This window comes from Eschrichtius robustus, chromosome 18 (assembly GCF_028021215.1).
Source record: "Eschrichtius robustus isolate mEscRob2 chromosome 18, mEscRob2.pri, whole genome shotgun sequence".
NCBI lineage: Eukaryota > Metazoa > Chordata > Mammalia > Artiodactyla > Eschrichtiidae > Eschrichtius > Eschrichtius robustus.
Genome location: NC_090841.1, coordinates 18,353,618 through 18,380,533, shown reverse-complemented (window position 1 = coordinate 18,380,533; position 26,916 = coordinate 18,353,618). Strand labels below are relative to the sequence as shown.

Sequence of the window (26,916 nt, the reverse complement as noted above, 5' to 3'; positions counted from 1 at the left end):
AGTCCCCTACACATATTACTTTGACTTAGTGAGTCCTCTTGTAGGAATTTCTCTTACATACATGTCTTTAAAATATTAGGATAGGGCTTCCCTGGTGGCGCAGTGTTTGACAATCTGCCTGCTAATGCAGGGGACACGGGTTCGAGCCCTGGTCTGGGAAGATCCCACATGCCACGGAGCAGCTGGGCCCGTGAGCCACACCTACTGAGCCTGCGTGTCTGGAGCCTGTGCTCCGCAACAAGAGAGGCCACAATAGTGAGAGGCCCGCGCACTGCGATGAAGAGTGGCCCCCCACTTGCCGCAACTGGAGGAAGCCCTCGCACAGAAACGAAGACCCAACAGAGCCATAAATAAATAAATAAATAAATAAATAATTAAAAGGTGCTAATAATTTAAAAAAAATGATGATTTAAAAAAAATATTAGGATAAATATCTAGAAAGGGAATCATTGAATCAAAGAGTACCAAGTACTCTGCACATAGTAGGGTTAAAAAACATTGAGTGGAAGCAGTTGAGCAGCATTTTAAAAAGTACCATTCATTCATTCAAGAACATCTGTTAAACATTTGTTGAACACTGTACTAAGTTTTCAGAATTAAAACATTTACTCATGACAAAAATCCTTATTCTGGGCTTCCCTGGTGGTGCAGTGGTTGAGAATCTGCCTGCCAATGCTGGGGACACGGGTTCGAGCCCTGGTCTGGGAAGATCCCACATGCCACGGAGCAACTGGGCCCGTGAGCCACAACTACTGGGCCTGCGCGTCTGGAGCCTGTGCTCCGCAACAAGAGAGGCCGCGATAGTGAGAGGCCCGCGCACCGCGATGAAGAGTGGCCCCCGCTTGCCTTAACTGGAGAAAGCCCTCGCACAGAAACGAAGACCCAACACAGCCAAAAATAAAAAAAAATAAAAATAAAAAAAAATCCTTATTCTCAAGGAACTCACATTCAAGAGAGACAGTGTATCATCATAACAGCAAAAATTGGAAGTAAACTCAAAGTTCATCAATAGGGAATGGGTATAAATTATGGTTCATACAGTGAAATACCGTGCAGCCTTTCAAAAGAATGAGACAGCAGTTTATAAACTAAGAAGGAAGGATTGTCAAATATATATCAGTTGAAAAAAAGCAAGGTGTAAGACAATGTATAAAGTAGAAAAATATATTTCCACTTTATATGCGGTACCTAGTTTCCATTTGTGGAAAGATATATAATACTCATATATCTATATTCATGGAATTTTCAGCAAAGATATGTGTCACCTGTAGAGAGGAAACTGGGTGAGTGGGGTTTGGTTGTGGGAGGAAGATTTACTTTTCATCAGACCAGGTAGGTCTTTTTTAAAAAAGAAAGAAAAAGCCATACCTGAAAGATTGTGTGTGTGTGTGCCAGGGTTGGGGGCATGTTATGGCATAGTATGGCCTATTAGCTCATACTGACATAAATTTTACTCTTCCATCCTTTCTGTGAAACCCCTACACTTAGTAAAGAAATTACACTCCAGAAATTTCTAGTAATTACTTATAGATTTGTGTACTAAGTTGCAAGGAAGAAAGATTAAAAAAAAAAAAATTTCCTAACAGTACCTCAAAAGATTATGTATAATGGAAAAGTGCAAAATACTTCAAGATTAGTAACGTTAAGGTTAGCAACGGAAAATAATGACCCAAATAAGAAAAAAAAGCCTTATGAATGAGTGTTTTGTTTTTGGTGGCACACATCCTCTCTTTACTGCAGAAAAAACCAACTTAGTTGTTTTAGTCTGTCATCTTAGGTTTGGGGATGATGTGTCTGGCCTGGTTCCCTTGCGAGCATCATATTCGAGGGCACAATATTTCTATTCTGCTAAGTTTTGGGCACGCGTGTGATTTAACTAGTTGGGTGTAGTTGGCATGGTTATATATGTTACACTGTTTAATTCCGTATAGGGCTTTGCTGATAAGATGATTCAAAACTGATAACTGGTTAAAAGAATAGTGAAGCAAAAAATACTGTAACTACAGGTTGGCAAGGAATAAGACAGGAAATGTTTAAACTGCTATTATGTGTTCTTAGTCATTCACACTTGCCGGAAATTAGCTTGAGATGAGAAATAAAATGTTCTTTTTAATGTGCTAATAGAAACATTACCCTATGGAAACATGTAATATATATACGTTTAATTAATGCAGTCAGAAAATATTCATTGACATCTACTGTGTGCCAAATACTGTCTAGACACTGGGGAGCAAGGAGCTGCAAGGAGCAAAATAAGGTCTTCCCTTCTAGAGCTTACTACAATTACAATTCATAACATTGACAATGGGTATAAATTAAAATAACTTAAGCCTTTAATTAAACAATTCCTCAAAAGTCATGGGTTCACAATCCAGAGGTCTTTAGAAGGAGATAGATTACCAAAATTTAAAAATGTATATTATTCATTAGGAAAAGTGTACTTTCAGAGTGGATTGAGTTTCTTATTTTAGTAAATATTTTAGAGATGATATTATCTGGAGACACATCTGTCAAGATTATCTAAGTAATAAGCCTCTTGTCTTCACTCCAACACAGAGTGGGGCACTGTAACGGGGATGTCAAGACGCGCAAAAAAGAGTCTTGTTTTAGAAAGGGAGGCAGGCATATGGTTGGAAGAAAACAGGCTTATGTTAGATGCACCACAGGCAAATTTAAACTCTTGCCTGCTTTAGAAAAAAAAAAAAAAGACTTTAACATCTTCATATGAGCATCACTTAACTTCTCGACTGAAGTGATTATAAGAAAATCATAAGAAATTATAAGAAAATAATGGCAGAAGCTTGTCTTGGCCAGCCAAACTGAAAACTTTGGTCTATCAAATCATATATTTCTATCAATCCATCTCAGATACACAGGTATGAGTCATCACAAAGCATGGTTAGTCAGTCTTAACAATACCAGTGATAGTTGGGCCTCCCCTATTCTCCCACTTATGTTTGTTTCAGCCTCTTTCCATCACCTACAGTTTCATTTCTGATAAGGCACTAAAGATTTTAGCTTATTCTTGAACCTCAACAATGTAACCTTATAAGTTGCTGGAAGTTCTCCCTACAAAGATTTTCTGAAAAAGAGCTCTAGTGTTGAATTTTACTCTCGAATTTAATATACAAGTCATAATTACAAAGAATCTACAAGTCATAATTACAAAGAATCCTTAGGTTATGTTAAAGTCGAAATTAATTCGGGCTGCTTTCAAAATTTATCTGAATTCAGGAGCCTGAAGTAATATAAAATGGTCAAGGGAAAGCAGCTTGAGAAATATATGATTTAGGGAATTGTAAGCTGTTTCTATTTGTCTTGTATTCTGTTTATATCTGACAAATGTCAGCTTAGTTTTATAAGTCTTTGTATTGGTTCTCTATCATAAATAACAGAAATGGTCACATTAACAGAGACCTTGCTGGAATAACAAAAGACTTGCTAAGACTTCTAACTATCCCGTATTCTACTTTTATTTTTCCTCTGTGCTGGGGAAGTTGACTCTGTAATAGCACACTTAGCAATGTAAAAGCCACTAAGAGGAAATTTTTAAAAAGAAATTTGGGAAATTTTATTACCTTCCTGGAGCCAGTGAACCCGTGGAAAACACCAGTGTGACATCAAACTTAGTGTTTTAAACAAAAGTTCAAGAAGTATAGAGATGAGATGAAAATATATTACTAAAAATACTTAGATTTCTGGAAAATCAACAACATCATAGAAACCATAATTACTCACCAGCTTGGTCCCAGAACAGCTTTGTCATGAATTGTTCGGCCTTCTATTGGATCTGAGATGAAAAGTTATGTGCAAATTTCACCAAAAGACTCATCATCTCAATATTTCTGAGCTCAGAAAATGCCTTAATATATATCTAAGCTATGAGGTCGATCCAACTCCCAAAATATTTTAATAGATAAAGAGCTAACACCTTACATGGTGAAGGGGAAATGAGTATTAAGCATGGCACAGAATAAATAAGCAACAAAATACAGCAAAATAAATAGGAATTTGCTCCCAAAACTGAAATGTGCCTAAGACTTATTTAATCATACTGAGCTTTTTGCACCTTCAGATTTCACACCAACACCTCAAATCTAGAAATCATTGTTTTAAAGTGGTTTTTTTACTCTATCAGTTGAGTAAAACACACCAACTACCAAGTGTTTCTATTTCATGTTACTTTTCTCATTTCACAATCTGGTAAGAATTTGAATGTCTTTGAGTTCCCAAGTTGGAAGCCAAACAGGAGAGGTTTATCTTACCCTTCTTGTAATAAGAGACCCCAAGAAAGTCTGGCTGCAATGTCTGAGGTTCCATGAGTTCTTTTAAGATGAGGACTGGGATTGAGCTTTATATTGGTCTTTATATTCCCCCACAGTGCTGGACATCTAACAGTCTTAACTGAACTGAACTGAACAATTTGGAACACTATAGTCTCAGTAAACAGGCACTTGGAAAAACAAGAATTATAGTAGATTCAAAGATAGATGAGGATACTTTACATAAAGAGTCTGAAAGAGTTGATTCAAGTTAAAGACTACAGAAAAAAACCCATGGTATTTTCTACTAGAAGTTTATGTGGGTAATCACACAAAAAATGAGATGAAAGTCTAGATGTATATAGAAATACTAAGTTATTGAAAGTTATGCAAAATTGGACTTTCCTGGTGGGGCAGTGGTTAAGAATCCGCCTGCCAATGCAGGCGACACGGTTTTGAGCCCTGGTTCAGGAAGATCCCACATGCCGCGGAGCAACTAAGCCCGTGCGCCACAACTACTGAGCCTGCGCTCTAGAGCTTGTGAGCCTCAACTACTGAGCCTGTGTGCCACAACTACTGAAGCCTGCACGCCTGGAGCCCGTGCTCCACAACAAGAGAAGCCACCTCAGTGAGAAGCCCGTGCACCACAACGAAGAGTAGCCCTCACTTGCTGCAACTAGAGAAAGCCTGCACACAGCAATGAAGACCCAACGCTGCCAAAAATAAATAAATTAAAAAAAAAAGTTATGCAAAATCATACATTTAATCAGAGTAAAATAGCTCAGCCAAAACTGGAATATACCATCATTTGCTAATAAAAATGCAATGCTACAAGAGTGCTTAGTAATTAAATAAATATTACAGGAATACAAATTCAGAATGAATGTTACATGACTATAATCAATATTAAATCTTGACTTACCTCCATAATTTAGGAGTCATGAAAAGATAGTTGAAGTCATCAGACCAGGCACATAAGTCAGATGCAACTAGGATGGAAATACAGAAACAAATGTTCCCAGTTCTGGATAACCTGCCTTGAAGACATAGGTTCACTGAATTCGGATTAATCAGATGGTTCAAGGATTTAGGTAAAATGGTATAAAAGACTCTGGTATATTCAGAAGACATGTTACTGAGTTTTTTAAAGGCTATTTTGGAGGCATAGATTAACATTTTAGGTTTCCTTACATATCATTAAAGCAGAACATATTAGAAATTTAAAATGTAGAGTAATGTGGTATTTCTGTCTCATGATGGGCATGTAATTACTAGGTAAACAGATCAAGATACTTTGACTTTCTAAATAGGAATCCTGTAAAACAAGGTTTAGCTCCTAGAAAATCAAAATACTTGCTTTCAATTAATTAAAAAAAAATTTTTTTTTTGCTTTGGTCACTTTTTAAACTTCTGGCTACAATTTAAGCAGTACTGAATTCCTATTTGATTTTTTTTGGCTAACACTTTTCTTCAGACGCAAACCCAATTTAGGGTGAAAAGGAGAAAATGTTTTAGACCTCTTAGACAGAAGCTTCATTTCCTCTTAACTGTATTTCTCCATCAAAAACAAGTATTCAAATAAGGAATCTCAATTATCTAAACCTATTTTTGGACATCTTCCGAAATTTCTTGTTATATCTCTTTTGAAATGCCACAGTTGCACTCTTGGAAAACTTGTCTTCCTGGTTTTCAAATTTCTGTTTATTATTACAACTCTTCAGCCAGAATGCCAGGTCTTTGTGCTGTACTGTGTCTTGAAACTGGAGACCAGCACATTTCCCACAGTTCAATTACTTGCTTTTCCATTTGAGAAATTAAAGCCATGTCAATTTTACAGTTTTAACTGACTGAATTATTTGGACTTTAAGTTCTCAATTTCATTCCCTCAATGTAATACTGGGAAAGATCTTTGTTTAATGAATAGAAGCAAAGGTAAGATTCCAGAATAATTAGGGGCTTCCCTGGTGGCACAGTGGTTAAGAATCCGCCTGCTAATGCAGGGGACGCGGGTTCGAGCCCTGGTCCGGGAAGATCCCACATGCTGCGGAGCAACTACGCCCGTGCGCCATAGCTACTGAGCCTGTGCTCTAGAGACCACGAGCCACAACTACTGAGCCCATGCGCCACATCTACTGAAGCCCGCGTGCCCTAGAGCCCGTGTTCCACAATAAGAGAAGCCACCGCACTGAGAAGCCCATGCATCCGCAACGAAGAGTAGCCCCCGCTCGCCACAACTAGAGAAAGCCAGCGCACAGCAATTAAGACCCAACGCAGCCAAAAATAAATAAATAAAATAAATAAATTTATAAAATAAAAGAATAATTAACACATTTTAGTCACTGACCTTCATAACTGATACCAGTGTAGGATTTTCCTATAGGCACAAGCTTGAGATATGACACTCTAAGAAAAAAAGGAGAGTTTTAATTCCATTTTGGAAATGTTTATTTAAGACTACATACCCAATCAAATAATTTTTTTATGTAAATGTATGTGTTTATGTACTTCTTTTTAAAAGAAAGGGATATACTGTCTTTAATAAAGAACTTCAGTTAGCTTGTCTACCCTTATCAGTTTTGAGTGGATAACTGACGAATTTACCTCTCCAGCCAGACTTTTACATAGAATTCCAGTTCTGTATATTCAGCGACTTTTAATCAAAGCATTTCAAAAGGAACGCCTGGATATCATCTTAAATTCAATATTACAAAAATGGGACTCAGAATCTTTCCTTCTCAAACTAGCTTCTCTTAACTCTCTCCTTTCAGTGATACTATCATTGTCTTCCAGTACAGAAAATGTGTAATTTTTGACACCCCCCCTTTTATCCAACTCATCATGATGTTCTACAGTTTTTTCTTTTGAAATATCTTAAATTTATTCTCTTATCTCCATTCTCATTGCCACTATTCTGTTCAGGTTTTCTTCACTCCTAGATCACCACAGTAGTCACATGCCCAGTTTCTTTGCCAACAGACTTTCTTAGAATCCTTCTATATATAGTATAGCCACATTTAATTTCCAAAAATTCCATTATTTTGTAAGTTTTCATTATTTTGTTTCAAGAGGCCATAATACCTCCCTATTCCTTGCTATATCAAGACTAAAAGTCCTCTAATTGGTTATCTAGGCAAAGACCCAATAACTTAGTTCTAACCTGGTTATCTAAATTCATGTAACCTTTGTCTCAGGTCTTAAGGCAAACGTCCCAAGTTACTTTTGGGGGAATACTGCATTCTATTTTGGTTGCATTCTATTTCTCACGCACAAACCAGAAAAGTCCACTACTTGACAATCCAGTGCATCTTATTTACAAGCATACAGGCCACAAATTACAAAATGAAGACATTTTTTTATTGAGTCAGCAGAGACAACTGTCTAATCCCCCTGCAATTCCCTGAAGTTACTTACAGTTTTGAACTGAGGAGACCATCTCATGTGGCATTTATCGCCCTTTACTAGAGTGAGCTGTTGTCTGGCACTTTGCTCTGTACGGACAATGTGTTTTCTGCTTCCGGTCTCAGTCCTTTCTCCACATGGTCTAGGTACCCGTGATATAGTCAGTTCTCACTTTTTTTTTTTTTTTTTTTTTTGTGGGGGCAGTGGTGATGTCAAAATAAGTGCCTAGAAAACAGGTCATAAAGCAAATCAGTGTAGAGGGGAAAATGCTTCACCGTGGGAACCATTATTTAATTGCTGGTTGAATTCCTGACTTCTGGCTAAATGTTAAGTATAACAAATACGTCAACCTCCCTCAAAGCCAAACCCAACCCAACAGCAACATTAGACTTTTCAAAAAAATGTAATTTATATATATATAGGTTCTGGAAATCAGACATAAATGTCCTATAGATTTTATTTAAAAGCTCTTAAGGATACATAAAAATAAATCCTTATCACATTATAAATATGACTTAAATGTCCTAGCAGAAAACAAATGCTACATATTCGATCCACAATTTTCTTTGCCTTCTGAGATTTCTGAAAGCTTTTTCGTGTGACTTGGATACTGTCTTACAAAATTGTCCAAGAAAGCTTATAAGAAAACCCATTTCACTCAATAAGGTAGCTCTAGTAAGCGGAGGGATTCAGAAGCATACAATTAACTTTAGAGAGTCACTTTAAAGAATTGCAGCAGATGTTCAATACATTTATTTTTGTGATTATGGTAACGATGCTTCTTGAAAAAAATTTTTTTGAAAAGTATTTTTTAATGTAAGGACTTTTCATTCTACTACCATCTCCCATCTCCTCAGAGAGACAACAAATAAAAGCCAATAGGAAACAGTTAAATTATACTTTGTTGGAAAGTTTTAGATGATCAATCAGATCATTTATAACCCTCAAAATTTCATAGGCTTTCCAGCTATTCATACCCCCACCCACAGGTTTCTGGCTTTGATTAAGTTTTTTTTAAAAAAACTTTAAGGTAGCTAAGACTTGAATGTTAATAGGTAGCATAGAATGAGAGGAGCCCTGAGCCCTGGTAAGTGAAACAGTAAAAGGTGGAGAACTTCTAAATTACCAGGCAAGAGCTTGGGCATTTCTATATTTATCTGGCTGGTATTCAGTCTTTCCAGAACATATTAATTTATCACCAAATCACTACTGATTTTCAGCAATCAACTGCCATTTATCAAGCACCCACTATGTTAGACTTGCAGAGTATACAATAAAAAATAAAATAGCCTCTGCCCATAAAGCAGGATGTGTTAATTGTTCTAGATCAGGAATAGGAGCACAAAAGAGAGAAATGGTATTTCTGGGAGAGGAAGAAAAGTGAACTGGGAAAATTACATGCAGGGGCTAGATAGCCTAAGAATATTTGGACAGCTGAAGATGAGGGAAAGGACATAACTTGAGCTAAGGCTTGTATGCAAATTAGAGGTTTGGAAAAGGAGTACAGTGTTTTTATTTGGCTTAACAACAGTACTGTGGTATTTGCGATCATTCCCATAGTGATAAGGTCAATCTCACCTGGGCAAAAAATATCCCTGAGAGTAGACTTTTGGCTATGCAACCCCTGCCTCTCAAGATTTCTCACTTGATTTGCTCAGTTAAAGGCTATAGACTCCCAGTGAGTGTTTCAGGTAAACTCGTCTAATTTAAGCCAAGATTCCTTCCAACATTTCTTACAAATCGTGATTTTTCTTCAAATCATCACACCTTGATTTTCGAAGGGCTGCAGGCAATCCGAATATACTCTCATTTTCTTCAATTAGAAATTAGGGCATTTTATGCAAAGGAAGAAAAACAATCTCAACCATGGTTACACTCATTTCCCTACCTACTCCCCAGTACCAATCTGTTTTCAACCCAGTAACTCTACTTTACTCCTTCCTACTTGATCATGCTTTGGTTCATGTTTTCTGCACTTGTAAGTCTCCAATTCCTTCATTTCACTGAATTAATCCTATCTATTCTTTAAGTCCAGCTCATTTTCAACCTCCTCTAAGAAGTCTTCTCTGTTGTCCAAATCCACATTTCCTTTGAGCTTCTATTGCACTTCAGGTCAGCAAGACAGACTTTACACTCCACTCTTCTCTAGTTGTTTCCTGTAAGTTAGTATAATATTACCATCTAGGCCAGAAGTTCTTTGCCGACAGTGACCATCTTTTTTAGACTATAGTGAAGTACTGGGCATAGAATAGGTCTTTAATAATAAACGATTATCTCACTTGAAAAATGCAAAAAGAAAACTTTGAAGACATTTTAAGTATTATTATAATAACTATTCTTGATGAGATGAAATTATATTCACTCTCATTTACAGAATATGACACCTCAAATTATCACCACCTCAGATTTTTCACACTATTCAAAAATAGATTTGCATATGAATAAAACTGTGCTACTCTACTTTGGTAGAGTATATAACATACATTTATGTACATAACCATGATCAAAACCAGTAGTCATTCTTGGGACTTCCCTGATGGTTCAGCGGTTGAGACTCTGTGTTTCCACGGCAGGCGGCACGGGTTTGACCACTGGTCGGGGAAATAAGATCCCCCATGCCACAGAGCCAAAAACAAAACAAAACACCAGTAGCCATTCTTGATAATTTAGTCCCTTCTGATACAATTTCTGGCAGTAGGAGAAATTTACAAGTACATGGCCTTGCTTACAACCAACAGATTATAACTGAAAGGTTTTGTAATTTGAATCCTTTATAGTGTACACCTTTCAAGTGTGTTGTCAAATTATGAATACAACATAATTTTGTTCAGTTTGAAATAAAGTAAAATTTTGCTTAAAGGAAACTGGAATTCTTCAAATTGAATCCTTAGTTAACCTGAATTTGTCTCTTGCACTCTACTTCAAGAAAAAAGAAGTTAACTTTAAGAAAAATTATAATCAAACACCCTCTGGATGTTATGGCTTAAAACACATTAAACACTACTCTTGAAACTTCTATACTTATTATTACATAACACTTTATATGACTTGATCCTTACATAAAATTTAATAATATTCAGCATACTGTTTAAGAAAATATACTGAAATATTGTAATTTGTATTAATATTTTACAAAATATTCAAACAAGGTTTAAGATCATTGTAAACGTCAGTTAACTAAATCATCTGGTACTCCATAGTGTCCCATTAATTCAATTAAATGCTTTCAATGAAATGCTTTCTTTATCTGATAAACATTAAAAGATTTCTTATTTTTCATTTACAGTGCCTCTCCTTCTTCAAGTTTCTATGGGGGTTGTTTTCCTTTTGTTGGCCATGTCTCATACAGTCAAGGTGACAATCTGACAAAAGGGTAGGAAAAAAAATCTAATTTTTTTTTCTAGAATGGAAAACTTAAATATATAATATCCAAAATTCTAAGGTGATAACTAAGGTTTCCACATAAATCTACAAGATTATTTAACTTTTTTTCCTTTGCTTTAATGAGTAATATGTCAGTGTACAGAATTATTCATAAAATAAATACATTGGAGGCTGACTCTGTTCTAGGATTATAAAAATTTGGGACAAAACAGATCCAAGTTCAACCTCTTACTTAAAATTTACAGCTGAGGTTTGGAGAGAGCAATTTGCTTAAGGTCACACAAATTTAAGTCAAGCCAATTTTTAAGTATTTGAATAGGACCACATTTAACTTCTCTAGGATAGGAACAGTTTAAGCTTCTGTTTACATTGTCATTCCTCTGGCAAAGTAACCAAGCTACCTGAACACTTCTTTAGGATAATATTCACAAATTTTATTATACTGAATTATAACTTTTTATTCTGCTTCATTTCATGGTCTTCTAAACCAGTGGGAAAGCTTAAGCTTCTCCTACATGCTCAATTGTCATCTTAATAAAATGCATTTTGATGACATTGAAGATACTAGTATCAGAGGCAAATGCCTCTGAACAAAGTGACTTGTTGAATGAATGAATAGCTGTATACACATTACTGAATGAGATTCAAGTGATGGAAGTTGCATTGTCTGAGACTTTAAAAATGAGGACAAAATGATAGAAAACAACTTACAGATTCTCATGTCTAGAATCATCAAATTAATCTAATGGACATTTTCACTTCTAATTTACATTACTTGATTTTCTACAGTGTTCTTAATTCTTGTATGAATTCTTGAAGGAATCCTAATCCTAAGTTATTTCTTTAGAAATGCCTATTTTATTGCAATTTCTTTTCCCTAGGAGCCAGTAACAGAACCAAAAACATAGTCTAAAAAGGATTATTTAATCTAAAAAAATTATTTTGTTTCTATGAGAAGCTTCATCTTTTCAACTGTGGGAAATTAAATACAAAAATATTGAGTATTAAAAGTAAACACTTTGAAAACACAGAGAAGGTTGAAAAGTTATGACTATTTGTCGATAACAGAATTCTAAAAATTCTGACTTACTACCATGTTAAATAAATTAATTTATTAATTCATTCAATATTAATTTAAATGTTTATTGGATATCTACTTGTGTCAGTTTAATTTTAATGTTGTTCTTATATGTGTAAGGAAATTATGTTACTTGAAATACATCAGGTATCACAAATTATAAAATTACACATTCTACACATGTATGAATTAAAAGTATGAAAATTTAAACAGCACAATTTCATATAAAAAGATTATCATACTAAGACAGGAAATGAAACAAGATGAAAAGTAAACTTAGCCAAAAAAAGGAATTTCCAACAATTTTAGACTTCTCCGTGGCAAGCAATTAGGCAGGCCTGGATTGAAGATGAGGTTATAAGATGATTTCATCATTCTCATGCTTCCTTTCGTAGGTCTCTGGATAAATTCTACTGAGCAATTATCTATTTAAAGCTAACTAACTGTTGACACTGTGCCATGTGTTGTATTTAGAATCTTGATGCCAAAATCCTATACTAATGCAACAGTATCTTAGGCTTTTTCCTTATTTAAAAATGAGGGTAATGAGTATTACTGGCAGTGAGCAATTGATTTTCGAAAACATCTTAAAGATAAAAACAATTTTAGAGTAGCAGACATATCAGGTATATTATCAATGCATACATTTATTAATTATAAAACACCCAAATATTTTATTGACAGGTAGGCCATACCTAGCTTGGAAGGCATTAACTATGAAGAGCAACAGAGGCCACCATGTGAAATCGATCTGAGAGCAAGCAGAGTATTAAGGCTAGAGCTTCAGTTAATTTGGGAATATACTTGGGTCCTCCAAACACAAGTAGAGCCCGGAAGCCAGATGATTTCCCAATGCAGGACAAAGCATCTGAATGACATGGATTTAGGCAGGTAGGATTTAGAGGCTGGGTACTGTGGGTTCAGGAAGCTGGTAAAGTTGAGAGTCTGGGAGATAGCAAGAAAAGAACACAAATACAGTGCTAGGAAAAAAGGTCACACCCTATGACCTCAGTGAGAAAGATTAAAGTGAAAACTATTTCTTGATGAGGTAGAAACAGAGGCAGTCACAAATGGTCGTTCTGGTTGGATTCTTACATACAAGCTGGTATGAATTCATTGGCCTAAGCAAGGTTGACTTGGATTTTAAAGCTGTCTTAAGCAATCAACTGTAGGGTCAGTCAGATGAATGATGAAGTGGGAAAAACAGCCATTAAATAATTTTAATACTTTTAAAAGCACTTAATATTTTTTAAAAACCTTGAATCTTGAGATGGTAGCAAAGCTAAATGGAATTCCTGACCTCCATAGTGTTCTTGTGACACTTCAGGAAGAACATCTGGGAAACAATTTCAATCTGCTAGAGACAGTTTTCCTAAGACTTACATAAAGTATATTGTCAGTTTCTTTTGTCTGTTACCTAGGAGATAAAACATACTCTGTGAAATTTTTTATTCCTTAACTAATGCATCATCTCAGTAAGAGATAAAGAGCCTTCACAAAGAACTTATTTCACATATGAAACTTGCTATTACCTGGCAAGAACTATTTCATGTTTCTCATTTCTCTTTCCTTGTGATCCTTCAATGAAACTGTGATATTTGTGATCTGGAAATTTCACCTAACTGATCCTAGGAGGATTCCACTGAAAAGATCTATCTTCTGGCTATCTAACAAGTGAGTTGTTTTGAGTAGCCATACTAATATTGGTATCAATGTGTTCCATGATAAGGAAGGGAAGTAACATATTACTGAGTGCTGTGTGCGATCATGGGCTCTATTTACTACATCAGTCACCAAATGAGCTGAGTTAAGATACAGTCTGGGCTTAAGCCTATTAAGCTTGCAGGTTAGTCATAGAGAAATAAGAAAAATAATCACAATATGATGTAACATAAGCAATAATGAAACTACTATAGGGATGATAGAACAGAAAAGGGAACTATTAATTTTCTGTGTATGTGAAGGGGGTGGGAGGAGGTTGCCCTTCTGAGGCAATACCCGAGAATATTTCTGAAGGCTCAGTAAGAACTTGCTATACTGCCTGCAATTGCTCTATAAGACAGAATGAAGTTAATGATTTTTAAGCCTGCCAGAAGTCCAATTCTTTAAATTAACATGAAATACAAATAAAATGGTATGTCTCATAGCTTAGGAATAGGTAACCTGCAAAATAAGTTTACAATTCAAATGTATAATTTGTCTGCAGCCTTTTAGTTACAAAAGGTTTATTTTCTCTTAGATTTTGATTAGCTTCCAAAGAGACATGTGAAGTGAGATAACAATGCTGTTTGATGCTTTGACACCTTAAAAACAGTACAACCAAGTATGACCTATAGATTGTGTAGACTTACTCTGGACAATTAGGTGGGGCAGTTTTCTCAGGGGAGGACAATGCTACTAAGGGCTGACTGAATTCATATAGCTGCATGTATATTCATGGACTACACATACATACAGAAGGACATGGACACATAAACACCCACGTCCAGTGTTACCAAAACACACTTCTCAGAGCATGCCTCCTTGCAGTGGGATAGTAGCACCATCATGGAATATATGAGAAGATAATTTGTGCTTAGTATAGTACTCCCACATACAAACCTATTTTAAAGTCTTAACATTCTTTGGAAGGTATCACTATCATTTTGAGCATTTTAGGGCTTAATATTTAGTTTTCTCTCCCCTACCTTTTGTTAACTATAGGACAGAGGTTGTAGATATAATTATTAAGAGCATGAGCTCTGCAATGAAACTACCTGAGCTTGAATCCTGACTCCCCCACTTACTAGTTATGTGACATCAGGCATGCTATTTCCCTGTGACTGTTTCCTTACCTTATAACATGGGAATAATGACGTACCTCCCCCATAAGGTGGTTATGAGAATTGAAAGGATTTTTAAATGTAAAAGTTTCTGGCAAAGGACAAACAATGTGTCAGCAGTTATTTCTGTCACTAATAGTGCCTAAAGCTTGAGTGGTTTCCATATGTACTTAAAAAAAATTCATCCACAACCCAAGGGGTGGTATTTAAATGTTTTGATTTGATTGATTTGGGTCACTTTCACTAAAATAAGCACTCAAAATAAATAATAAAAATTTACAGGCCTATTTCCCAGAGGGGCAAATAAACATTAACAAATGTGCCAGACATTTCTCCAAAGAAGACATACAGATGGCCACGAAGCACATGAAAAGATGCTAAACATCACTAATTATTAGAGAAATGCAAATCAAAACTACAATGAGGTATCACCTCACACCAGTTAGAATGGGCATCATCAGAAAATCTACAAACAACAAATGCTGGAGAGGGTGTGGAGAAAAGGGAACCCTCTTGCACTGTTGGTGGGAATGTAAATTGATACAGCCACTATGGAGAACAATATGGACGTTCCTTAAAAAACTAAAAGTAGAATTACCATATGACCCAGCAATCCCACTACTGGGCATATACCCAAAGAAAACCATAATTCAAAAAGACACATGCACCCCAATGTTCATTGCAGCACTATTTACAATAGCCAGGTCATGGAAGCAACCTAAATGCCCATCGACAGACGAATGGATAAAGAAGTTGTGGCACATATATACAATGGAATATTACTCAGCCATAAAAAGGAACGAAATTGAGTCATTTGTTGAGACGTGGATGGATCTAGAGACTGTCATACAGAGTGAAGTAAGTCAGAAAGAGAAAAACAAATATCGTATATTAATGCATGTATATGGAACCTAGAAAAATGGTACAGATGAACTGCGTTGCAGGGCAGAAGTTGAGACACAGATGTAGAGAACAAACGTATGGACACCAAGGGGGGAAAACTGTGGTGGGGTGGGGATGGTGGTGTGCTGAATTGGGCGATTGGGATTGACATGTATACAGTGATGTGTATAAAATTGATGACTGATTAAAAAACAACAACAACAACAAAAAAAAAACAACAAAAAAACCCCCCAAAAGTGCCAGGGCTGATGTTCCTTACTGTATTAACAATTCTCTCCTATCAAGAATCTCTATATAAAATTGAAAGAGAACCAGAGTAGTCTGAAAAGTACTTGAACTGTAAAAACTAAGAAGCCTGCATTAAAAGATGTCATAAAAACTATCTTCTCAGCCAAGGCGTAACACTTCTTAATCAAGTCTCAACTATGATTTAAGCTCAAAAGACTGGCAAAGAATATACAGAATGATTATTTCCTGTATATGTGATGACAGAATCAACTAGACCCAGTGCCAATTTCAGAGTGAGATTGATCTTCCTAGGAACACTCCACTTAATAAATAACTGAGCACCTACTATGTGTCTAGTAAGGTAAGAAAAGCTCCAATTGAAGCTGAATCCCCCTATATTTAACTACAGAAAGAGAATTCCAAAAGTGGCAAGTCCAAGCTATGGCGCAGCAGTCTTCTGAAAAATCCAAGCACCCTGGAATATAAATATCAGAGAATGTCACATTGACACTATGATTCAACTCTCTTCAAATCAAAACGGTATTATTAAGAATTTCTCTGGCATTGGTTCCTTCCTGTTAGTTTATCCAAATTCTTCAACTTTATTCTCCTTTGAAGTCTTAAGAGGAAAATGAAAACTTAATGATCCAGTTCTATACTGGATTTACCCAACAGCCTTGATAAAGTGATCTTTCTTGAAAACAAATGCCAACTTATAAGTTTTTAGTATTCAAAAATTATGTTCCAATTTCATAACTCATTAACATTTATTTTCATTATTTCAGTTTTCAGACAAGTGACACATACTTCTTGAAACCGTGATCTTGAACTTCTTAAGGGAGTACCTTCCTTAGATACTGTCAGTTCTGTTAAAATAATAGTTTTCAGTAAAAGCTGTGCTAAAACAAAAAATCTAGAAATATCCCTGTAGCTTCCTTTAGTCAAAAACTGTTAGCACAAGTGCCCTCATTTTAAAGGCAAGAATTTGTTCAAGCTGATGTATTGATTTTACTCATCTCAAATGATGTCTTTAAATCTTATTCCCTCCCCCACCCCCATTTCATCGCTCTGAGGTCCTTGGTAAAGCAGTCCATTTCCATCATGCACACACACATCCATAGTTGGTAGAAATCCCTTGCTTAAGAGTTTATATTTGCATCCCTGAAACTGAATCTCCCCAGTTTTGCCCTTCTATATTTTGCAATACAGAATCAAAGTCTCAATATTGTTCTTTTTCAAGCAAGCTTCTTAATACCTCCACCCACCCCTGAGGACATTTGACATCTCATATTTTTTCAGTTCTCTCTCTGAATGCCCTCTAAAACTGGTTCACATCCACAGTCTGCATGTGTCCTGACATGAACCATACAAACCAAGACTTTCAATCAACAATGATTTGGGAGAACACGTGTTTATTAGCATATAGCAATAGTTTAGCCTAAATAAATGAAGAATTTTCATGCTAGTTTTGAAATCTGTTGAACCTTTACCTAAATTCCAAACTAAATTATCCAATTTGGCTACCCAAAAAACCATCCACAATTCTTTTTTAAAAAAGGAATTTAGTTTAATGAATATAGAAGTACTGTAAACTCATCACAAATTTTTTCCTGAACAATATAACTATAAGGAACTTTTTAGAAAGAGTAAGTCATCAATTTTTAAAGATCCAAATTCCTTGGGTTTTAGGGGTAAATACATCTAAAGAGTTATATTCATAAAACTGGTCTGATAGCTTAACTATTATGGACCTGAGGCTTTACTTTTGGGTCCTTTCCCTATTTTTTCAAAGGATGCAATGCCCACTAAAATGGTGACAAAAGTGGCATAACAGAGGGTCTAACTTGACATCTGTACCATAGGTGAGTTCTGGTGACAAACACCCCTCTGAGGCAGATTTTTAGACTCCCAAATGTTTCTTTATTTGATTAGCCAAGTTGTCAGATTCTAAACCTGCCTGTCTAAAACTGTTAAAGAGTTTTAGTTAAATTATAAAATATTGAAATGTGAGAAAAATAGGTTGAGACACACTATTTTTACATTCTAAATGGGTCACTATAACAGACAGGTCATACACTATGAATTTATATATGTGTCGTGTTTACATTTTGATAACCATAGCCATGTGTTTGAACTGAAATGTCCATAATTAGTAAATGTTTTTTGAATATCAAATGTGAATTCCACAGTTTCAGAACACCAGCTCAGCTTTTTGATAAATTTGATGTGAGTATTGGGGTACAAAAGAAGCACATAATTTCTCTAATGGTCTTAGATTTCCTTCAGCAAATCTTGAGCAATACATTTTCAGTAATTATTTTTCTTTCTCTTCCAGTGAAAACCCTTCAATGACCTCCCTTGCTTCAGAATGGCTCTCAAACTATGCAAAGGTACCCTTGGGGATGACATGCAGGTGTGAAAGAGGAAGCCAGAGGGTCAACAACATGCATCTTCTCATGTACTCAAATTTACTAAAATATCTTGAGAAAAAGAAATTTTAAAATGTACGCATTTTTACAGTAAAACATTATGGAACAAATGATAAAATTAGTGGTATTTTTTGGGTACACAGTTGACCCCTGAACAACAAGGGGGTTAGGGGAACTGACCCACCTTGCAGCTGAAAATCCACGTGTAACTTTAGAGTTTGCCCTCTGTACTCACGGTTCCTCATCCTCAGATGGTGTAGTATTGTAGTATGTACTTATTGAAAAAAATAAGTGGACTCTCACAGTTCAAACCCATGTCGTTTGGGGATCAACTGTACTTTAGATAAATGTAAAGAAAAACTTTCTGAGCCAGGAGCATATCTCATATCTCTCTTCCAGAGGGTGATGTTCTTTCCAGTTTCTGGCATAGTCATGAATTAAGAAATAAATTTGCTAATCCATCTATACAACTAGAAGGAAACAATATACTGCTAATAATAGTTGCCACTGGATGGTAAAAATGTAATTTTTAAATAGAATTTTTTGCCTTTTTCGAGGTTTCTATGCCTATACATTATTTCTATGCTGGGAGAAATTAAAACAAACTTCATTTTAAACAAAAATCCTTTTAAGATCTGAAAGTCAGTTTCACTGTGTTATTAAATATCTGTAACTATAAAATAAACCAGATTTGTTTTTCTTTACAGCTTATTAATATAGTTTCAAAATTAAAATAGATACCTACTCCTTTTCTTATACTTACCTTTTGAGGTTTTGGGGGCTGGAAGACCGGGGAAAAGACAGCAAAACCTCTCAACAGAGAATTCAAGAAGTGATTCTTGACTTCCTTTTCACCATTCCTTTGAGAACACAGAGTAGATTGCTCCCCTGAAGCTGATTTTAAAGTTATCTGATTTTTGAAATTACCTGTTCAGTCCTTCCCATGGTAGTTAATTCTTCATTATCACTTCTAAATTTCCTGAACCCATAGGAACTTAGGGTTTCCATTTACAGATTTCTAAAGGAGGTGATTAAGTGGTGGTAAGGCTGCTGCAAGTAACTGTTTTTATTTTTCAAGGAGCTCTCTCTTCTTTTCAAAAAAACAAACTCCCCCCCTCACTCACAAAAATCATACATGCTTATTTATCATCAAGAATAAGTAAGATTTATCTCACATCCATAGTGAACCAGTAATAGCATTTTAGCATATGTAGTCTTTTAATGAGTCTGTTCACACTATTTGGTAACCTTTTTTCACTTAACCATGAAGTTTCTAGCTCATTAAAATACTGATTACATTATTTTAAACAGCTGCACAGTATTCCGCTCAGCATATTATTTAATCAGTTTATTATTGGACACTTTAAAAACTTTCAATCTTTTAATATTATAAACACTATAATAAACACATGGATTACTTCTTAAATGAGTATATTTATTAATCGCTTTTACAGTATTAGAAAATTGAAATAGAGAATCCAGTATTCTTTCAAAAAAATTTTTTTTTCCTCAATCATTCAGCTCTTTATTGAATGCCTTTTTATGTGCTGTGATGCTCTAGGTCACTCAACTTTGGCCAGATACAGATCAACTATAAAGCTTTAAAATCATGATGCCTGGGTCCTACTCACAAAGAATTCTTTTAATTCTTTAATTCTTTTAACGTGCTAAAATCCTAGAAATATATTATGACTGGTCCACACTCTACTGTATGTGATATATATTTTAATACAACCGAGGAAAAAATCAACTATATCACTTGTCAGCATAAAATTAATATTTGAACTTTGGGACCTAATATTTAGGCTGCTGTTTTGAAGTTCTGGATGTCTTAGTCCACTTGCTTTTTGTTGTTTCTTAAATTTAAATTTTTTCTTCACATTGCCAATACATTTATAAAAGGTTAATACACATGAATAAATGAGATACAATTAATGATTAATGATAATGAATGTACTTCTCTGTTAAGTGAGAGAAAAAGGTTAAGAGCTACAGGTATGAACCGTTCGTAACATGGGAAGGAGGGATAATGCCAGACTGTTAAGGTCAGGAAACACTCAGCACACACAAGAGGTTTGACCTGCTTTTTAAAAATGTACAGGAATTAGTCGGGGGAGAACTGGGGTGGTGAAATGGCATAAATAAGGGCACAGAGATAGAAAAACAGACGGAGCAGGACTAGTTTGCTTGAAGAAAAATGGAAAAACTTAAGGCTGGGGCAAGATCATGAGGTCTAAGTTAAGAAGTCTGAATTTTATCTTATTAGCAAAAGCATGATGAAACAATTACAGGCAAAGAACTCTTCAGCTAAAATGCTAACAGAATAGGAATAAGTGAGAAAAATGGCAGCAATTCCTAGAATGGAGGAGTTGAAGACAACTGTGGTTCGTTTGAGTAAATGACAAATGTGAACAAGTTCAGAGTGTCTCTTGGAGCTATTAGCTTTGACTAGCTAAACTGAGCAAGTAAAAAACAATTTCAGACCAATCAAAGCACAATTCATAAAAACCTGATCATCACACATACACCTATTAACCATTTAAACATTTTGTTTATGTTCTAAATGGTCTCAGTTCTAACCTTGAGTGAGATCCAAAAAAATATTCTGTTCTATCTACAGAGGTCAAATAGGCTGATGCACATACAACTGTCAAGTTTCTCTTAAGGTAAGGAAAATTAAATCTGTACATTAAGCTAAGAACTTAAACAGCCCTAAGATATGGCTCCTATAAACTTTTTGAGCTATGATTCTCCCTCTTGTATATTTGATCATAGCCATCCAGACCTTTTTGCTGCTCTTTTTGGTACACACCAAAAATGTTTTAGCCTCAAGGTCTCTGTAGTTGTTATTTCACCTGCTTGAAAGGCTCTTCTCCCAGAAACCTAATGGTTTGCTCCGTTTTTTAGATCTTTGTTCAAATGTCATGTCTGTGAGGCATTTTTGGACCACACTATTTAAAAACACATCTGCCTGCCTTCCAAACACGTTTAACCCATCCCTCCCACTTCCCTTGCTTTATTTTTCTTCATAGAACTTATCACCATCTGACATACCACATATTAGTACCTATCAGTTTGTCTATTCTATTACCCATGCCTCACTCCCAAAATTGTAAGCTCATGAGGGCTGGAATTTATCTGTTTTGTTCAGTGCTGATCCTCAGTGCCAATACAGTAGAATAAATAAATTTGTAGTCCTCTATATATAAATGCTTCAAATCTATTTTTAATGCTCCTTGTTAAACATAAGCCAGAAAAGACATTTATGGAAAAACAAATTAACATAAAAATCTGCATAGACTATGTTAAAATGTACAAATTCTCTTAAGAAATGATGTACTTAAACTTTCTTTACTTCTAACTATGGGACGACATTCTACTTCGTTGCTTCATGCTAAAGTGGTATTTTTAACTGATCACATGAAAACTTAAAAAAAATTATCCTATAGTTACTATCGCATGCATTAAAGTCCAAACAGAAAAAAAGTTTTAGTGGTTCTATTAGAATTTATATCCCTGAAAAATGTTACTTTCATAAATACAAGCATTCCCAAAGATTATAAAATAATGAGATGTGGAAATAAGCAGACTCTGGAGTGATTTTAAAGTTTCTACTACTTCCTAAAGATATTAATCCATGCTAAGTGCTTAAATTATAAAATGAAGATATACAGAATAACTTTAATAACAAGTTAATCAAATTGAGGACATTTAGTGTAAAGGTGGCTTAAAAATTTTTTTCTCAGCATAATTTCTCAAACAAAATCTAACCCTATAGCATAAGATAAATATAAACAATAACAAGATTCTCCAGGCAGTTTACATTTTTTCAAAACACAAAAGTTCAATCACAAGAATATGATAAGTATCAGATTATTCAAAGTTCCACAGAATTAAGGGGGACCTGTACTCATACATATGCTAATCTAAATGTATTATTCATGAAGTTTTTGCATGAATCCCATGGATTAAAAATCAAGAAATAGACCCAGAGAAATTATAAATGTTGAATTTAATTTCAGTATAATAAAAAAAACCCAGCAACTAACTTGTTACCTTGCACAGTAATTTTAACATAAAAAGTTTAAACTTATTTTGCCAACATTTTCTTCATTGCAAATAGCCTAAAAAAAAAAAAAATCAGAAATCTGTGAGATTTATTTTATAAATAAACAAGGTAAGAACATAAACTCTTAAATTCTGCTGGAGAAATTAACTCTCCATTAAAGGGGCTCAAGCTATTAGTAATAAAACAGGAATTTTAAGAAATCCCTTGATAAGAGGTAAGAAAATAAAAAATTTTAGCTGGAAATGTACTGATGATGGTCTCTTATTCCTTCTCCCAGACATGTAAGTATTGGGTTGGCCAAAAAATTCCTTTGGGTTTTAAGTAAAAATAAAAGACACATTTTTCATTTTCACCAAGAACTTTATTGAACAACGTATTTGCCCTTTTGTTCTACTACCTTCTGCCATTTTTCAAGGCAACTTCATAATTCCTTCTTCCCAAAATGTTTTATCTTTTTGAGCAAAGAACTATTCCAGGTGCCTTTTATAGTCTTGCAGGGAATTGAAATTTTTTCCATTAAGAGAATTTTGTAAAGACCGAAATAAATGGAAATCCGAAGGTGCAATGTCTGGTGAATATGGTGGATGAATCAGAACTTCCTAGCCAAGCTGTAACAGTTTTTGCCTAGTCATCAAAGAAACATGCAGTCTTGCGGTATCCTGATGGAAGATTATGCGTTTTCTTTCTTTTTGCTTTTTAAATTTATTCATTTATTTTTGGCTGCGTTGCGTGGCATGTGGGATCTTAGTTCCCTGACCAGGGATCAGACCTGCACCCCCTGCAGTGGAAGCACAGAGTCTTAACCACTGGACAGCCAGGGAAGTCCCAGATTATGTGTTTTCTGTTGACTAATTCTGGATGCTTTTCATCGAGTGCTGATTTCAGTAGGTCTAATTGGGAGCAGTACTTCTTGCAATTAATTGTTTGGTTTTCTGGAAGGAGCTCATAAGAGGGGACTCCCTTCCAATCCCACCAAATACACAACGTCACCTTCTTTGGATGAAGACCGGACTTTGGTGTGGTTGGTGGTGGTTCATTTCACTTGCCCCACGATCTCTTCTGTTCCACATTATTGTACAGTATCCACTTTTCATTGCCCGTCACAATTTGTTTTAAAAACGGAATGTTTTCGTTACGTTTAAGTAGAGAATCACACGCGGAAATATGCAGGAAGGTTCTTTTCACTTAACTTATGTGGAAGCCAAACATCAAAGCGATTAACATAACCAAGCTGCTGCAAATGATTTTCAAAGCTTGATTTGGATATTTTGAGTATGTCGGCTATCTCCCACGTGGTATAACGTTGGTTGTTCTCAATTAATGTCTCGATTTGATCCCTATCAACTTCAATTGGTCTACCCAACCGTGGAGCATCGTCCAGCAAGACATCTCCAGCACAAAACTTCACAAGCCATTTCTGACACGTTTGATCAGTCACAGCACCTTCTCCACACAATGCACGAATCTTTTTTTGCGTTTCAGTTGTGTTTTCACCTTTCTTGAAATAATAAAGCATAATATGCCGAAAATGTTGCTTTTTTCTTCCATCTTCAATACTAAAATAGCTATACAAAAATTCACCAATTTTGATAAGTTTTTTTTAATCGGCACTCTGATATGACAGCTGTCACAATACAACCTAACAAAACTGTTTTGAATGAAGTTAAAGACAACTAAGCACTCACTACTAGAGCCATCTTATGGGAAAAAAACCGAACGAACTTTTTGGCCAACCCTATTAATAATAGGTCTAAATACTTACTAGAGCCAAATCTATCTCAAAAGTTTAGGACATTAATTTTTCTCCTTTTTTCTAATACTCAATGGGAAACAACACTTAGAATACAACTTTTTCCATGAATAAGGGATAGTAATATCCACCTGCAAAAGGAAAAAAAAATTGATTTAGAATGTCAACTTCTAAATAAATAAATACATTAACTTAGAAATCATAGTTTATTAAAGTATAATCTTGCTAATCCAGTTATGGCTAACCTGAACACATATCGGTAATGATACTTGGTGGCTTAAAAACACCTCTAATTCTATAACAATTAAAAGGTTACATAACTGATTGAAGAAAATCTTTACTGTTAAATATGGCATTTAGTCTATGATCAAATTGTCAATTCGACTTTCACATATATGTGATCTTAAGAGATCTGAATTTGAATATAGTATGCAAGCTGAATTGTTCAACTATTAAGATATCCCTCTGACTACCTCCTGAATACTTGCCTGTAGTCCTCTGAGTTAGCTCCAAACTCAATCCATACTCCAAGTAACAGATTTAAGATGCTCAATATTGGAATTATTTGGCATCAACTTAAACCTGAATGAAAAAGATTAGGATTTTTTTCCAAAGAAGGTGGAAAAAATGAAAGCTTAATATACACCCATATATAGTTATTTCTTCTTTGCAAAAAAATAAATGGCCATATTAAGACTAACATGAAAGGGTATAACTTTTATTTTACTATTTTCTCTTTGTGTTTCAAAATTACACAAAGATGGAAATATATTAACTCTTACAAATAAAACTTTAAGTCCTGTTGAGTTACCTAAATGAGTGTTTCATTAGGTACTGACAGGCTATTTCACCTTCTCTAATAAGAGACTGGAAAGAAGTTGCATACTGTTATAATGAATTTCAATGCAACAGTTTTTCTATACTTCCTTACTCTCCCAATATTTCAATTTTTCTTTAATCCATTCTCAGGATTGAATTAAATAAAGTTTTAATTTAGCCCCAAATGATCCTTTTTCACATCTTGAGCACCTAGATATAAAGATTTATTTAGTAAATATAAAATGCATTTAGAAGGCAAATTAGACTAAATATAATTTTCTAAAATCTGACTTCAAATACATTAAGGAAAACAAAAGAAAAAATAGAAATCTAATTCCTGGGTTGTTCCGGAAAATACTGGACAAACTTTGTAATTCATTCAATAAATATTTCTAAGTATCTATGTATTAGTTCCTGAAATATTCTTAGTGGAACCAAAAATTACCATATATTTGTTACGGTCTTTCATGAAATGTCTGAGATAAAATAAAGGGAACAGGCTAAAAGCTTGATGAATGACTTTAAAAGCCCCAAGGCAATATTTCCATGTAAAAGCTGGCATTTGATTCTCGCCAATATGGTATACTACTTCTTTATTTTGGGAAAAAAAATTTGCTGGAAAAAAGTGAGATTGTTCTTAAAAATGAGAGCTTTGTCTTACATATTTTCTTTACCTTGAAATAAGAATTTAAACAGAAGATGCTCAAAGACAACTCCTTAAATTACATCTGAAATACTTTTAGGGTTTCCAACATAGACAATTATAATTGAAATGATTTGTTAAGAACTGCTTGTATTTTATAGATTTCCTGCTTGGTTACAACTGAAAGGAGTGAGATATTCCTTGTAGGAAATAAGACCAGGAGTATAGTACACTACACAACCACACTCTTATCCTAAACATCAATTTTTAGTTTAATGACTTAATTAAACACCAACAAATAAGGAATAGAAGGTAAAGAAAGCATTTTCCTTCAAACTTCAATTAAATTAAAAAATATTGACTGTCTGCATCTATAAAATTAGTGACTATCATAATAATTTTTGTTCTTATGCTAAAGTTAAATATTAGATATAAAAGAAAGCAAACAAGGCCTTCATATTTTCGACTTTACTTTCTAACAAAAATCTGTGGCTAAGGATTAAAAAAAATTTTTTTTAATAAAAACAAGAAAAAAACCAATATGATAGTACAAAGTCAGAAGACGTAGGGTTAAAGATCCTAATCTGCATGTGTAGCAGATTACTTAATTTGAGTTTCTGTTTCCTGAACTAACCAACAAATATACTGGTCATTTATAAGGTCTTTCCTACCTTTAAAGTTATGATTAAGTGCATTTTTGAGACACAGGATTTCAGGAATTTAATTCACATGTTTTGATACTTCCCCCTTTCCCTTATAAGAGAATACTTAGAAATATTACTAAAAATTGTTCTCTAAGTTCTGTTCAAAATGTGTATTTTATAATGTACATTTATCTGTGAGATAAGCAAATGTCTTAATGTAATTTCATTTTATTAGAGAAATAAAGGGAAAACTAATATTTCCGTTCTACCTGAAGTAAAAATTTAATATTTAGACTGAATACAAATATGCATTAAAATAAATTTATTTGATGCTGTATGAGCTCTTTCAATAAACTTGATGGCATTCAACACTATTAAATTGCAATTATACTATTTTAATAAAAACATCTAAAAGTTAGTACTAACTTATTTTTATTGAATCATACTAAAAATAACAAGATTATCAGTAATACTGAAAATTAATTA

The 26,916-nt window shown here is 34.6% G+C and overlaps 1 long non-coding RNA gene across 1 annotated transcript in view; it reads right to left on the bottom strand.

Annotated features, from left to right (window-relative positions):
- Positions 1–22,913: 22,913 nt before the first annotated feature.
- LOC137752276 (uncharacterized) overlaps positions 22,914–26,916 on the bottom strand; it is a 30,229-nt gene continuing 26,226 nt past the window's right edge. Inside the window, exons 5-6 of the long non-coding RNA XR_011071128.1 lie at positions 24,813–24,906; positions 22,914–24,455 (exon numbers count right to left, since the gene is read on the bottom strand). This is a non-coding gene — a long non-coding RNA (uncharacterized lncRNA). The remainder of the gene's footprint in view (positions 24,456–24,812; positions 24,907–26,916) is intronic.